Below are 14,268 nucleotides of genomic sequence, written 5' to 3' on the forward strand. Positions count from 1 at the left end.
TGTTTCATCCTGGTCAGCCCAACTGCAAACCTCTGTTTATAAATGTATCAACTAATTTCTACTATAACTTAAGTTTATGCCCATGTTATTTTCCTCTGACTCTTCAAGAATCTAAAATGTTTGTGGAATCCTGCCTCTAAAAATTGGGTTAGCTTTAGGGAAAAAAGGTCACCTTTTTTCTTGGTTAAAAAAGTTACAAAATGTACATCTAAAAAAAAAATACCCACATCATCTTTGAACAAGCAGTGTTACATATTAAATATGTATCAAAATAAAACACTATTATTAATTTAAAATGCAGTTAGGCAGAGTAATTGCTGAAAAGTCTCAGAAATTAACATTTAGAGACTGAAAAGGAAACTTTACACCTCCTTAATTCAACAGTAACACTAATATTGACTTAATAGAATCAAGACCACTTCAGGTTCGAGCTGCAGATCATCCCCTGAAGTTAAAAAATAGATCTCTATTTCTCTCTGGAGGAGTCCATTTTTCTGTAACTCCATACCAGTTTTGACTAGTGCATAACATTGGCTAAGATTTTTAAGAAACCCACTAGCTTACAGGATGGAGCTCTGACAAACTACAGAGCCTGTAGTCAAGTGAGACATGAAAGGTAAAACAGCAGAGGTAAAACAGAGAAGAACTGTGAGGCAGCTCAGGATTCAAGAGAAAAAACACAGACGTTACAAAATGTATGAATATCTAAAGAAGAAAACAGCTAGACCATGGCAATAGAGGAACATCACAGACCATCCCATTCCAAAGAGCAGCAGCGGCTGACCCTTCCCCATCCCTAAGTGCCTCATTGAGGGTGATGAAGCATGCTAGTGGTTAGCCTAAGCTCATTGCTAGTTCTAGTTACTTCTTTCATGTCTCAGTCAACAAATTATTGATTTTTACTTTTAAATGGAGCATATCCTGCTTGCCCTCTCTTTGTGTAGAGCAAAAACTATCCAGACTGGTCCAGAGAGCGAGAAACTATCTTCAATGGACCTTTACCTGTTCTCGTGTCACAAATTATACCAATCTCTCTATGACATGTCTCACATGGCAAACATTTTAATCACTCATCATTCCACCATAACTCCATCATAATTCAGTCCCAATTTTTTACAGTAACTGTGCTATATTTGATGAAAATTGTAGCATAATTTTTGCAGAATAATTAAGTTATTGTAGGGTAAATACCTAATGAAACTAATTTTTGTTATTTGAGCCAATACAACCTCAGTGGTGCAACACTAAACTTACAAATATAAAAATGTAAAAATCTAAGACATTCTTCTACAACTACATTGTTTATTTTCTTTTTGGCTTGAATTACTAAAGGAACACTTGGAAAGGAGTAACAAAAATGGATGTTTGCTTTTACTCCAAAGCATATAATTCAAAAATATTTTTCAAAGTTTGCATCTCTATACTTTGCATGCTATTCTTCTTTTTCACTAACAAAAGACATTATGAAAACCCAAATATGAATCACTTATTTGGATAAAGCACATATTTAAATGGTCAGTAATTCTCTTCCACTGTCAGAAGACAAAGGCTTACAATTTTCTTCCGTGTAATACCTTTTGAATTGTGAGAATGTCATCATGCTCTTTAAAGGGCAGGAGAGAAAGGGCTGGGGAGAAGCACATAATTCCAGTGCTATATCACAGCACTAAAATGGATTGCTGACAACTGTAAACATACTTAATTCATGTCTTATTATAAGAGAAGATGAAGGCCAGTTGTTAGATACATTTATGGTACCATACAAATGTTGGCAGCATTTTATAGTGCTGTCATATTCAGAAACGTGGTAACAGAAAATATGACATTTAATACAATTGCTCCCCTTCCTATCTACAGAGAAATATCTCAATCACTTTTAACAGTAATTTTCTGATTCTGTGAACTTTGCATAGCAAATATCAGTACTGGAGAGTAAAGTCTGTTGTACTAAGCTTCCTCTCCTGAAATCATCCACACTATTGTCAACCAAGTTGTGAAAACAGTTCTGTGCAGGATGGTGGGATGGGGGCTCGCAGGGAGAAGTGAACATTAAGGAAACATGATCTGATAACTCCAAGTGATGAAACATTAGTACTTCCACAATACATAGAACAGAAACAAGAATTAGACAATGATTCATGAGTTTGAACACTCATTTTAAACTTCAGTCAAAATACATGAAAATGTCTAATGGTATTTTGCAGAGATTCTAGCTAAGTATAAACAATCTCCTTTTTTTTTTTTCTTTCCCCAACTTCAAATTATAACCTAAATTAACACTGCGTAGGAATCTTCCCAGGAGTTTGATCAATTCTACAAATGACAGAAATCCACCCAGCTCATCTATGTAGCTCTTGGTCACCATTTAAGGCCAATACAAAAAAAAACTGTGCTGGTTTTGGCTGGGGTGGAGGTAATTTTCCTCCTGGTGGCTGGTATGGGGTTTTGGATCTGTGCTGAACAGAGGGTTGGTAATACAGAGATTATTTTGTTATTGCTGAGCAGGGCTCACACAGTTTCAAGGCCTTTTCTGCTTCTCCCCAGCAAGGAGGCTGGGGCTGCATAAGAAGCTGGGAGGGGACACAGCTGGAAGAGCTGACTCCAAACTGATGACAGGGACAATTCCAGATCACTTGGTGTCATGCTCGGCACATAAATCTGGGGAAAGAGGGAGGTAGTGGAAGGATGTTTGGAATTATGTTCCTTGTTTTCCCCAGTAGCCATTGCACATAATGGGGCCCTGCTTTCCTGGGTACGGCTGAACACCTGCCTGCCCATGGGAAACAGTGAATTAATTCCTTGCTTTGCTTTGCTTGTGAGGACAGCTCTGCTTTATTTACTGTCTTTATCTCAACCCACAAGCTTATTCTTTTACTCTTCTGAATCTCTCCTACATCTCCTTGCATAGGACTTAGCTGCCAGCTGGACCAGAACAACCACCCAAACAAGCAAAAAACCCCAAATAACAACAACAATAAAAACCCAACCAAGAAAAAACAAACAAGCACTAATGAATTGCCATTGTCTGCTGTTAATAACCATTGACCACAACTACTCACTTCTAAATGAATCTGCTATTCAAGGAATGCATATTTTTTGTGCTGGAGCCTTCAGGTTTTATTAAATGTAACAACAGAAAAATCAGCAGCATCCCTGATAATAATGTCACTGAAATCACAAGTAAAACATGTATTATAAAGTACTTAGTACCTTCACAGACCAACACACTTCACAATGATCTGAAAAGTCCCTACTGACATTTTTACTGAAATCAGTGTTTCTTTTTTTCAGCCTATATAAATAATTTGTTAATCATAATTTGGAAACTGCAAATATACTTCCTTTCTTCCAGGATCAAGCCATTTCCACTAATTTTGCTCCAGGAACAATAATTATGTTATTATATCTATATATAATGTGTAGCCCAGACTGTGTTCTAATGGACAACCTCTCTTTAATGGGAAAAACAAAATATTGCATCAGTCAAAGGAAGAGATAGACTCTAACTTGCCTGTCCCATGTAATACTGGACAAAATTTCTCCATAAGAAAAATTCTGTACTCCATAAGGATTTATTTGGTTTTTTTAATCTCAAGTGACTTAGGGATAAATACTGTATAGAAAGGACATTCCACCAAAAAAAAACCCTTAATCTTGACATGAACTTAGATTATGAAAATTCAGTAAAATAATTTGGACTTTTTGGCAGATTGGCACTTTTCAGGATCAAATATTCTGCTAAAAAAGACTAGAAAATTATTCATCAATGTGAACAAATGCATTTTTTTGAATAACAACACGACTATGTTTTTATAAGAATAAGCAAAGTGATGATTTCCCTATAACAAAATGATTTAATTAAACTAGGATTAATTTTAATTTAATGCTTTTAACTTGAGATTTGCAGTACTTTCTGCTGGCCACATAAACACTTCAAGGAGATGAGATCCTATACAGCTTTTCTTGTCTTTCTTCCAAGGTAAGAATGAATTCAATTGCAATAAGCAAGACCATACCATATATGGTCAGAATTGTGCCATTTCTTTCATTAACTCATATTCTCAGAAATGTTGTGATGGTGGGCTACTCCCTTCACTGTGCAATGTGGAGTTTCATTTCAATGCAAACTTGCATCTCACATCAAATGTCTCATTAAGCATATATGATTCATAATTTTGCTTACCATTTTAATAAGCACCAGCTCTCTGTACAAATTAGTGTGCCAACAGCAGGATAAACCAGCAGTTAGCTATACTAAAAATTTTACTCACTATTTTGAAATCTGTTTCATCATCCTGCTTCTGACTCATCAGTTTATACCATCAGATGGTAATTCACTAACATTAACAGACGTAAAGATCTTACAAGCTTCAATTTTTCATTTGGATCTTTCCATGTCCTTTCTGTGAAATAAGTTTGCATACATTGTATCCTCTCTTCCATTTATGTTCTCCTTTTTTTCTTCCATTCATACTTCCCAAATCTCTTTTTCAGTTTGAATGGAGTGATTTTTGCAGCCTTTTTCAGTAGAGCTCAAATACAGCCCCTTGAACTTGAGCACAAGTTCAGTATCTTACAGCTTTGGGAAGCTGGCAGTCTAACTCTGCACAAAGGTTATTGTCTCTTATGAAAACTGCACTGCATCTCTTGCTCAATAACACCCCAACAAAAAACATCCCTAGGAAGACATTGTACATCAAAATAATGTTTAGCAGCAGAAAAGTGACTTTTCCTTAATGGACAATGTGTAACTAAAATACATCATTTCATTATCTTTGAATGAAAGGGACTTTTTGACTTTTTCATTAGCACTGTTTTAGCAAATGCAACTCACTGCAAAGTACTTTCAGAAACCTGCTAATCTTGACAAGTCATCTTTTATATAATTTGCTTTAAAATCGATCAAATACCTTGCTAAAAAAAATCATTTTTTTTCTTCTTTTTTTAATATAGGCAGGCAGGTAAAAGGGAAAGAAAAAAAAAAAAAGCAAGCCACACATGATACAACTCAGCAATGAACAATATTCTTATTGGTGTGGCAATTAAAAATACTCATTTGGAAGCAAACACTGATAAAAGACTGCAGGACGTAAACTGTGCCGAACTATTCATACATTGTATTTGACATGATAGTCACCAGTTTAACATATGATTGGCAATAGGAAGAAGAAAAAGGCAAGAGGAAAAGCAGGAAAGGAACAACTAACACATTTTTATGAAGGTTGATTATTTTAATAAGAAGACACAAATTGATGATTAGAGAGGGATTTTAAAACTGTACCGGAAAAGCCAGTGGAGAAACGTGTTTACTAAAGGGTGTTTTCTATATTTGAAAAAAAAAAAAGCCAAACCACAAATTCAATGTCTGACTTAAAAAATATCTTTTTCACAGCTGACTTCAGTTTCCCAGTTTGGATAAAGTGCAAAGAAGTATTTAGATTTAAGAGATTGAACGCTGACTCCATTTCAATCCAAGGCAGAGCTTCTACTGAGAATAATATTTCTGTCAAGTTTAAATATTCTGAAAGACCTTAATCAAGCTTTCTTCTACTTCAGAGCATTCACAATATGTTTTTTTTTTTTTTTTTACACAGAGACTAAGAACTGTCTTCTAAAGTCTGGCTTGCAAAACATAAGACCATTAAAATGTTTCAATGTTTGTCTAAGTAGGTAAGAAGCATGTTCAGGATCAAAATTGTCAGTTGTTAAAAGTCTTATTTTGTGAGTAGACACTTTAACTTCCAGATTAAATACTCTGCATGACATGAATATACTCTTTATCTCATTATGTACCTAAGTTCATGAAAACATTAGGTTTGCTGGGGATGAATCACTTCTGTTCAGCTGTGACATCAATTAAGTTAGGCTGAGTGGGGCAACAGCTTCTTTGCTTGAGGTTAAAATGGTTGCAAAACATCCATTCAAAATAAAACTGGCAACATTAATGCAATCAGAGACTCCTTTTATTTAGTGCTTCTTTTGTTTCAATATGTAAAACCAATAAATGCAAAAGAAGAAATTGAAGTACTAATGAAAAACATATGGCATAGTATTTGTTTGTGGCAAAAGTGATGCTTATTAATCTCCTATTAGTCACTATTACCAGTATAACACATCTGTAAAATGACTTGGATTTTGATGAAAAAGCATACCCTTAGAAATGAAATAGCATGATAATTAATCTAGATCAGAAAAAGTCACTGATCTAGTCAGATCGGTCTGCAAATATTCACCTCAGGACTCAATCTTCACAGTGCAAATAGTTTTAGAGATACCTAAAATTACAGATACAATTGCCTAAACATGTCATGGTACTTAGGTGTGAACCTACTTTTTAATTTAAATCAGAAGAGGTTGAAATCTGGCTTTGGTCTAATAATGCAAAAAGCCCTATGACTGTGTATCTTTCTGTTTTCTACCCTAACAACCTCCCTGCTACAGCTTTTCACCTCACAACAGAAGTAACGTGTAGGTACTGCTCCTCCACTGCCAGTGCAAACTGCTGCATGGAAGCATATAGTGTGTTTTAACTCAAACCCACACAAACTACATTACACTGCTTCTGAGATTAACTGAATAATCTGTCCTATGGCCCAAGAGACGGGAAGGCACAGAATGGTTAAAAATACAGTTTAAAGCAGGAGCACCTTAAGTCCATGTCAGTTTCTGCAGCAATCACTAGGCCACCATCCACTTGTCTTTATGATCTAGTAATAACTTTGGTCAACCATTATACACCGTATGATAACTACATACAGCAAAACAATTAAAAATGTATTAGATTTTACTATCAGATATTCTTTACATATTCACTTACTATTTATGTTACCTAAATAACAATGTACAAAATAATATAATTTACATGAAAACCTTAAACAATCAATTACACCATTTATATTATTTATCATAATTAATATTAGTTGATAATATTTAAAGAAAATTATTTACACATGATGGAGAGATCCATAGAAAAACCTGAGTGAAAAGGGACTTACAAGGATCATCAGGTTCAACTCCTGGCCCTGCACAGTACACCCCCAACAGTCACACCATGTGCCTGTGAGTATTACCCAAATTCTTCTTGAACTCTGTCAGACTGGTGCTGTGGCCACTTCCCTGGGGAACCTCTTCCAGTGCCCAAACACCCTCTGGGTGGAAAACCATTTCCTGATATCCAAACTAAACCTCCCCTGACACAGCTTATTGTGACATTCCCTCCCTTACCCTGGTCACCAGAGAGAACAGATCAGTGTCTGCCCCTCCAATTTCCCTTGTGAGGAAGATTCAGGCTACAATGAAGTCTCCCCTTAATCTCTTTTTCTCCAGGCTGAACAGACCAAGTGATCTCAACCTCCTCATAGGTTTTCTCCTCCAGGCCCTTCACCGTCATTCAAGTTACCAGACACTAAAAATTATCTCTGATACATAAGGCAAGGACATCAGTTAGCTGACACCATGTCACCTATTGTTAATACTATTTTGCATAGCTTTTTCTCTTCAAAACTCTTTTGGCATTATGCAAAATGTTTGATTAATGGTTGAGGGATTCAGCCCTGCAAGCAAATGTCATGCAACAAACCTTGCTAGTGTAAGTTCTCCAATTCAGATACAATAAAAGTAATATATTAGACATTGTGTGCAGTAAATAAGTTTCATTCTTCAAGGTAAGGCATTGTACTTTTCCTAAGGTTTGATATGTAATAATGCAGTTACCAAATCAAGTGCACATTTTCTTATGCACGTATAATTTTCATATGGGTACACTTCAACAAAGTGCTATAATGTCACATGACACAACATTTTTAGTCCCACTTAAAAACAATGCATTAATTAATTATAATACATTTTAAAAACAGCAAAAAATATAACATCACTCAAGAGTAAAATCACTACAGTCAATATAGAAGAATTATTTCCACCAGCTTTAAAAAATATCTATTATCTCATGAAACACAGTGCATAGAGATACAAAATTCAATACAGTTATATACCAATGTGATATATATCTTCAGTATATAGAGGAAATTATAATGCACAAGAGAGGTAGCCAGGAGTGAGTTATAAGTCTCTTGATAAACAAAGATTAATGTCACAAAGCTAAGCTAACATGTAGTATAATGATATAAAAATAACAATAGTTCCTACTGCTATGCTGTCTTTTATCTGTGAAGCTCAGAGCACTTCACAAGCACTAATTGAAACAACATCCCTGCAAGGTGGGTACATTTTATTGTCTGGGTTCTACAAATTGGAAAATGAAGGCACAAATAATTAAAACAACTTGCTCTAGGTCGCAGACAAGCCATCAGCTAAACCAGAAACACAACTTTCAAATTGAAGTTCCCAGTTTTAATTCTTCTTTAATCCTGTGTGCATAACAGTAATACAAATTAAAACTCCTAAAAAAGCACATATTCTGTCATTGAAATCAATAGCAATACTGCTGCTTTCATTGGTGGAAGTTCAACTGCATCAGCAAACAACACCAAAGCTATGCTAACATCTTAACACGTAAGATGGACAATCTCCAGATGGCTCCTGAAAATCTCCTAAGAGGGAGACTCCATGACCTCCTTTTCCACTATTTCAACTTATTCCAGTACTTCAACCTATCCCAGTGCTGTTTCTGGTGTTCTATGGGGACTTCCTGTGTTCCAGTTTGTGCCCATTGACTCTGGTCCTCTTGCTGGGCAATGCTGAAAAGAGAATGTCTTTGTCTCTCTTACAGTCTCCTTTAAGGTATTAATAGGCATTAATGAATTTCCCTCCCAAAGCTTGTGTTCTCCAGGCTAAACAGTCCCAACTCTCGCAGCCTTGGATCATTTTAACCATTTTTTTCCTGGGGAAATGGGTGCATGAATAATTTAAAACTCAAAACTGCAGAGGCAAAGGACTAGACCCTAAATCCAAGGATAAAGGAATTAGGCATATAATATATTCTAGAAATAATTAAACGTCTAAATAATTCCAATTATCTGAATGCAAACTATTTAGACAATATCAAAGTACCCCCACTATTTCCACCCATCATTAGATAATCCAGTCTAACTTCTTCCAAAATTTTACATGACAGCAGAGTAGCTGTCTACCACATATTAAGCAGAAGATTTATTCTCTTTGGAGTATGGAATGGGTTATTATTATTTTACAGCCACATTGAAAAAATGCTCATAGAAATATTTATTTCAAAGGCTTCTAGTGTTTTACTAATACAAGCTTGGTTTTGCCTTCTCACAACCATATTTTCTTCATGTGTTCACTGCAAAAATGATAGAACATCTAAGAATATTTTCAATAAAGTTAAAAAGGAATCCTTGTGTAATTTTTGGCTGAGTCGTCCTTTATTTATCCTGAGAAACAAAACTAATTATTCATACAACCCAGCTGCTGTCTTGAAGCACATGTGTTAATATACCAGTAAACATAGGGTACTTTGGATTTTTTTTTCTAAATAAAATATTTTAGAAGTGGTTAAGAGGAAAAAACTATCAGAAATGTTTTACAGAAAATGATCATTGTAGCATAAAGGAAATTAGGGGAACAGGGAAGACTAAGGCACCTCTGCCTACAGAATCTTTTCCTATGGTCTAATATTGAGCTATTTCATCCTGATTATCCAATCAGTTCTGATTATTTCAACTCCTACATGTCAAGCATCAGCAGTCCAGAGTATAACAGGAATAGCATACAGCTAAAAGCAAGAGACAGGACTGAAAAAACCACCAAGCTATTTCTTTGCTACAAGGAAAAGCATTTACTGTACTGGAAAACACAGAAGTGCCTGTGAATAGATATGCCCATTAAATCAGTTAGTCAGCAAGGTACCTTTCGAAAGAGCAACATGGAAAACATCTTCTCAGGTTTTACTTAACTTTCTGTTCAAAGGATGGATGTTGAGCCTCAGGGATCAGCTGGTGACATGAAAATCTATCTTCCAAATCACTTGGGTGTTTTTCAGTAATGAGTTCCCACTTCCCTATCCCTGAAAGGCATGGCAAATAGAGTCATAGATCAAAGCAGCACATAGCCGAGTGAGTACAGCTATGGAAGCTGAAACGGCAAGGGCTGCTGTGTGGTAATGAAAAAGGCCATCACTAAAGATTTACTCTAGAATTCAAAACTGTCACTTTCAATTTGAAACAAGGGATCCATTAGCTTAGTGCACTTTTTATTGTTATTGATTTGCAATCTTTTACTTTCTTTTAATTTCAAACTGTCATTGAATGCACAACTGTTTTTTACTTCACAGAATAAGCCTTGATGATTTTGCTTTCAAATTATTATTCTCAAACCACATTTTTTTCCTGCATCAGTTTCTTAATGAGTTTCATTAATATAGGTTTCCATTTACCTTAATTATATTTTTGGCAGATTTGCTTTTAGCCACGTCTCACCTCACCATGGTAGTGTTTTGTCAAATCATCTGGTTAAGCCAGAGTGGCCCTGAACAATTACTTCTACTAAAGTGTGTGTGTGGGCAGGGGACTAAAGTGCATGGACACTTTTATTCGTATCTGATTAAAAAAGCCAAACAACCTGCCATTCTCTCATCTAACTTAAGTAAGTTGCAAGGAAATCATCTACTTTCCCTCTTGGTAAGGAGAAACTATTCAAAACAATACAACTAAAAGCAGCAGAGGAATTCCAGAACTGCAAGCCCCAAATATCAAAACTATGACAATAATCTGAGCCAAATGTCATACTGAATTATATTTACACAGGACCTGACCAAACAGCAGTAACACTGATATTTGATTGACACCTTGCCCTGGTGCACTCAGCTCAGCAAAACAATACATATTTTTATCCCAGTCCAGGGAAGGTCTCACATACACAGCTAAATTTCAATTAAAAGCTAATATGAGAAGGTTATTCATATAAATTAAATAAATCCTTACAGACTTCACTAGATCAGGATCATAGCTCCCTGCAAGACTGAAGCCAATGACACTAAACCTTAATCTGAGAAATCAACTCAGCATTGCTGGAGATAAACATATAGACATCTTAAATGGATTATGACCATTCACTAGCATTAATAACAGTAGAATGATACTGATATAATCACAGAATCACAGAAGGTGTCAGATTGGAAGTGATCACAGTGGGTCATCTGGTCCAACCTCCCTGCTCAGGCAGGGTTATCCTAGAGCACATGGCACAGGATTGTGTCCGGATGGTTCTAGACTATCTTCATTGAGAGGGACTTCATACCCTCTCTGGGCAATCTGTTCCAGTGCTCAGTCACCCACACAGTAAAGACATTCTTCCTCATTTTCACTTGGAACTTCCTGTATATCAGTTTCTGCCCATTGTCTCATCCTGTCGCTTGGCATCACTGAGAACGGCCTCATTCCACTCTCTTGACACCCTCCCTTCAGATACTGATAGACATCGATGTGGTCTACTCTCAGTCTTTTCTTCTTGAGGCTGAATGGGCCCACTTCTCTCAGCCTTTCCTTTTAAGAGAGATGCTCCAGTCCCTTAATCATCTTTGTTGTCCTCCACTGGACCTGTTCCAGGAGCACCATATCTCTCTTGTCCTGAGGAGCCCAGAACTGGACACAGAACTCCAGATGTGCCTCACTCACCAGGTCTGGGTAGAGGGGCAGGATCACCTCCCATGACCTGCTAGCAATGCTCTTCCTAATGCAGACCACTATCCCATTGGCCTTTTTGGCCACGGCTGGCACATAGACAGCTTGTTTTCCACCGGGACCCCCAGGTCCTTCTCTGCAGAGCTGCTTTCCAAGAGCTCAGCCCCCAGCCTGTGGTGATGCCTGGGGTTATTCCCCACCAGGTGCAGGACCCTGCACTTGCCTTTGTTGAATTTCAGATGGTTCTTTGCCCATCTCTCCAGACTGTAAAGGTCCTTCTGAAGGGCTGTACAGCCCTCTGGGACATCAGTCACTCCTCCCAGCTCTGTGTCAGCAGGGAACTCTGCCCCTTCTTCCAAGTCAGTGATGATTAGTTAAACAGTGGGCCCAGTATTGAACCCTGGGGGTCACCACCAGTGACAGGGTTCCCACCATACAATGTGCTATTGATTACGTCCTTCTGGGATCTGCCACTCAGCCAGTTCTCAATCCACCTCATTATCCACTCATGCAGACCACACTTCCTGAGTTTGCCTACAAGGATGTTGTGAGAGACAGTGTCAACAGCCCTGCTGAAGTTGAGACCAACAATATCCACTACTCTCCCCTCATCCATCCAGGTAGTTATTTCATTGTAGAAGGCAATCAGATTGATCAAGCATGATGTAGCTTCAATAAATCCATGCTGACTACTCTCAATCACCTTCTTGCCATCCATGTGGTTAGAGATGGCCTCCGGGATGAGCTGCTCCATCATTTGGTCCAGGGATTGAAGTCAGACTGACTGGCCAGTAGTTCCCTGAGTCCTCCTTCTTGCCAGTTTTGAAGACTGGGGCAACATTTGCTCATTTCCAGTCCTCAGACACCTCTCTTGATCGCCATGACGTCTCAAAGATGACCATAAGTGTCCTCATTACTGTTCTCTCAGCACTAATGGATGCCTCCCCACAAAGCCCATGGACTTGGGAATGACAAATTTGCCTAGGTGTCCTCTAACCCAATCCTCTTTTACCAAGGGAAAGTCTTCTAACATTCCTTTACCCTTCTAGGTCAGAAATTCCCAAGGGCTGATCTTGTCAATGAAGACCAATGCAAAGAAGGCATTCAGTAATCGTCCCTTCTCTGCATCCTTTGTCAGCAGTCCCCCCCTCCATTTAGCAATGGGTCCACATTATCCCTAGTTTTCCTTTTGTTATTGATGTATTTGAAGCAGCCCTCTTGCTGTCATTGGCACCTTTGGCCTGATTTAATTCCATATGGGCCTTGGCCTCATTTCATTTATACTTTCTCTGAAAACCTTTCTATATTCATCCTAGTGGCCCCACCATGTTTCCAACTCCTGTGTATTTCCTGCTCCTCCTTGAGGAGTGACAGAAGTTCTTTATTCATCCATGCAGGTCTCTTGCCCCTTTGCCCAATTCCTTGCTTATTAGGATGCATTGTTCTTGAGCCTGGAGGAAGTGATCCTTGAATGTCAACTAACTCTCTTGGACCCCTCTTCCCTCCACAACCTGTTTTCATGTGATTCTTCCAAGAAGATCCCTAAAGAGGCTAAAATTAGCTCTCCTGAACTCCATGGTTGCAATCTTCCTTGTTGCCCTGTTTCCTCCTTGCTCTATAGTGAAGTCTACAATGTCACGGTCACTACAGCTGAGGCTCTTCCCAACATTTATAATATTAAATTCTGTTTACTTGACTTGTAAATATGTTTTATGCTGTAGTGATGTATGAATCTTTTCCCTTTAAAGCTAAACTAACAAACCAAACCCAAAAGTATTTTGCAATATTGTAGCTCTTTCTGTATCATCACAATATGCCTGCAGCACCAGTTAATTAGTTGTGGCCAAACATCCAAACAGTTAAGCAGAACAGTTTGGTTTTGCTTCCTAAGTTCTCTTGTACTGGGTTTCCACAGCTGAAAGTATTTGGATACAGAAATTCCTGTCAAAAAATGCAAAATACTTTATCTGCAGATAAAGAACTTCGTTGTTCTGCAAATTCTGAAGTCCGTGTATTTCCAATGCACAACTTTTATGTTGATAAGACAGATGCAACCTGAAACCTGTAAAATTACCTTAAACCTGGTGCTGATCACAAACAGAAGTTCTAGTTCAGACAGAATTTCTGGATTCCTGATCCTGAACAACCATAAAAGTTCCCATCCCTGGAATTGTTCAAGGTCAGGTTGGACGGGGATCTGAGCAACATGATCAGGTTGAAGATATTCCTGCTCGTTACATCAAAGTTGGACCAGATGTTCTTTAGAAGTCCCTTCAAACCCAAACCATTCTAGGATTCTATCAAACTCACTGACACCTTTAGACTTTAAATATTTCACTGTGTTTCTATCTTTTACCTTATTTAGACACTTAACTGAAACATGAATATTCAGGTTCACTTTATAATCCACAGAAGAGAGATACTTCAGCAGATCTCAAAAAATGATTTTATAAAATTAATTCTCTCAAAGAAACATACCATTAAATGTTCCCCTCAAAAAAGGTAACAGGTATTTTTCTAAAGATTGTGATTCTGTAAGAAAAAAAATAAACACCCAAGAAAGTACTATAGAAGTACCTGGTTTTGTCAAATAAGTAACATTTCTCTGTTGTAATATAACTCTTATTCAATTAACTTATTCAATAAATTCAACTTTTTAATTTCTAATTGT

General features: G+C 37.3%; 1 protein-coding gene across 10 annotated transcripts in view; it reads right to left on the bottom strand.

The window, feature by feature from the left end:
- LRRC4C (leucine rich repeat containing 4C) overlaps positions 1-14,268 on the bottom strand; it is a 497,660-nt gene that overhangs the window by 228,020 nt on the left and 255,372 nt on the right. The gene's annotated exons all lie outside the window — the stretch shown is intronic.

Source organism: Corvus kubaryi, unplaced genomic scaffold (genome assembly GCF_017639235.1).
Source record: "Corvus kubaryi isolate FWS band 111438036 unplaced genomic scaffold, C.kubaryi_AGA036_p1.0 37392, whole genome shotgun sequence".
NCBI classification, from domain to species: Eukaryota; Metazoa; Chordata; class Aves; order Passeriformes; family Corvidae; genus Corvus; species Corvus kubaryi.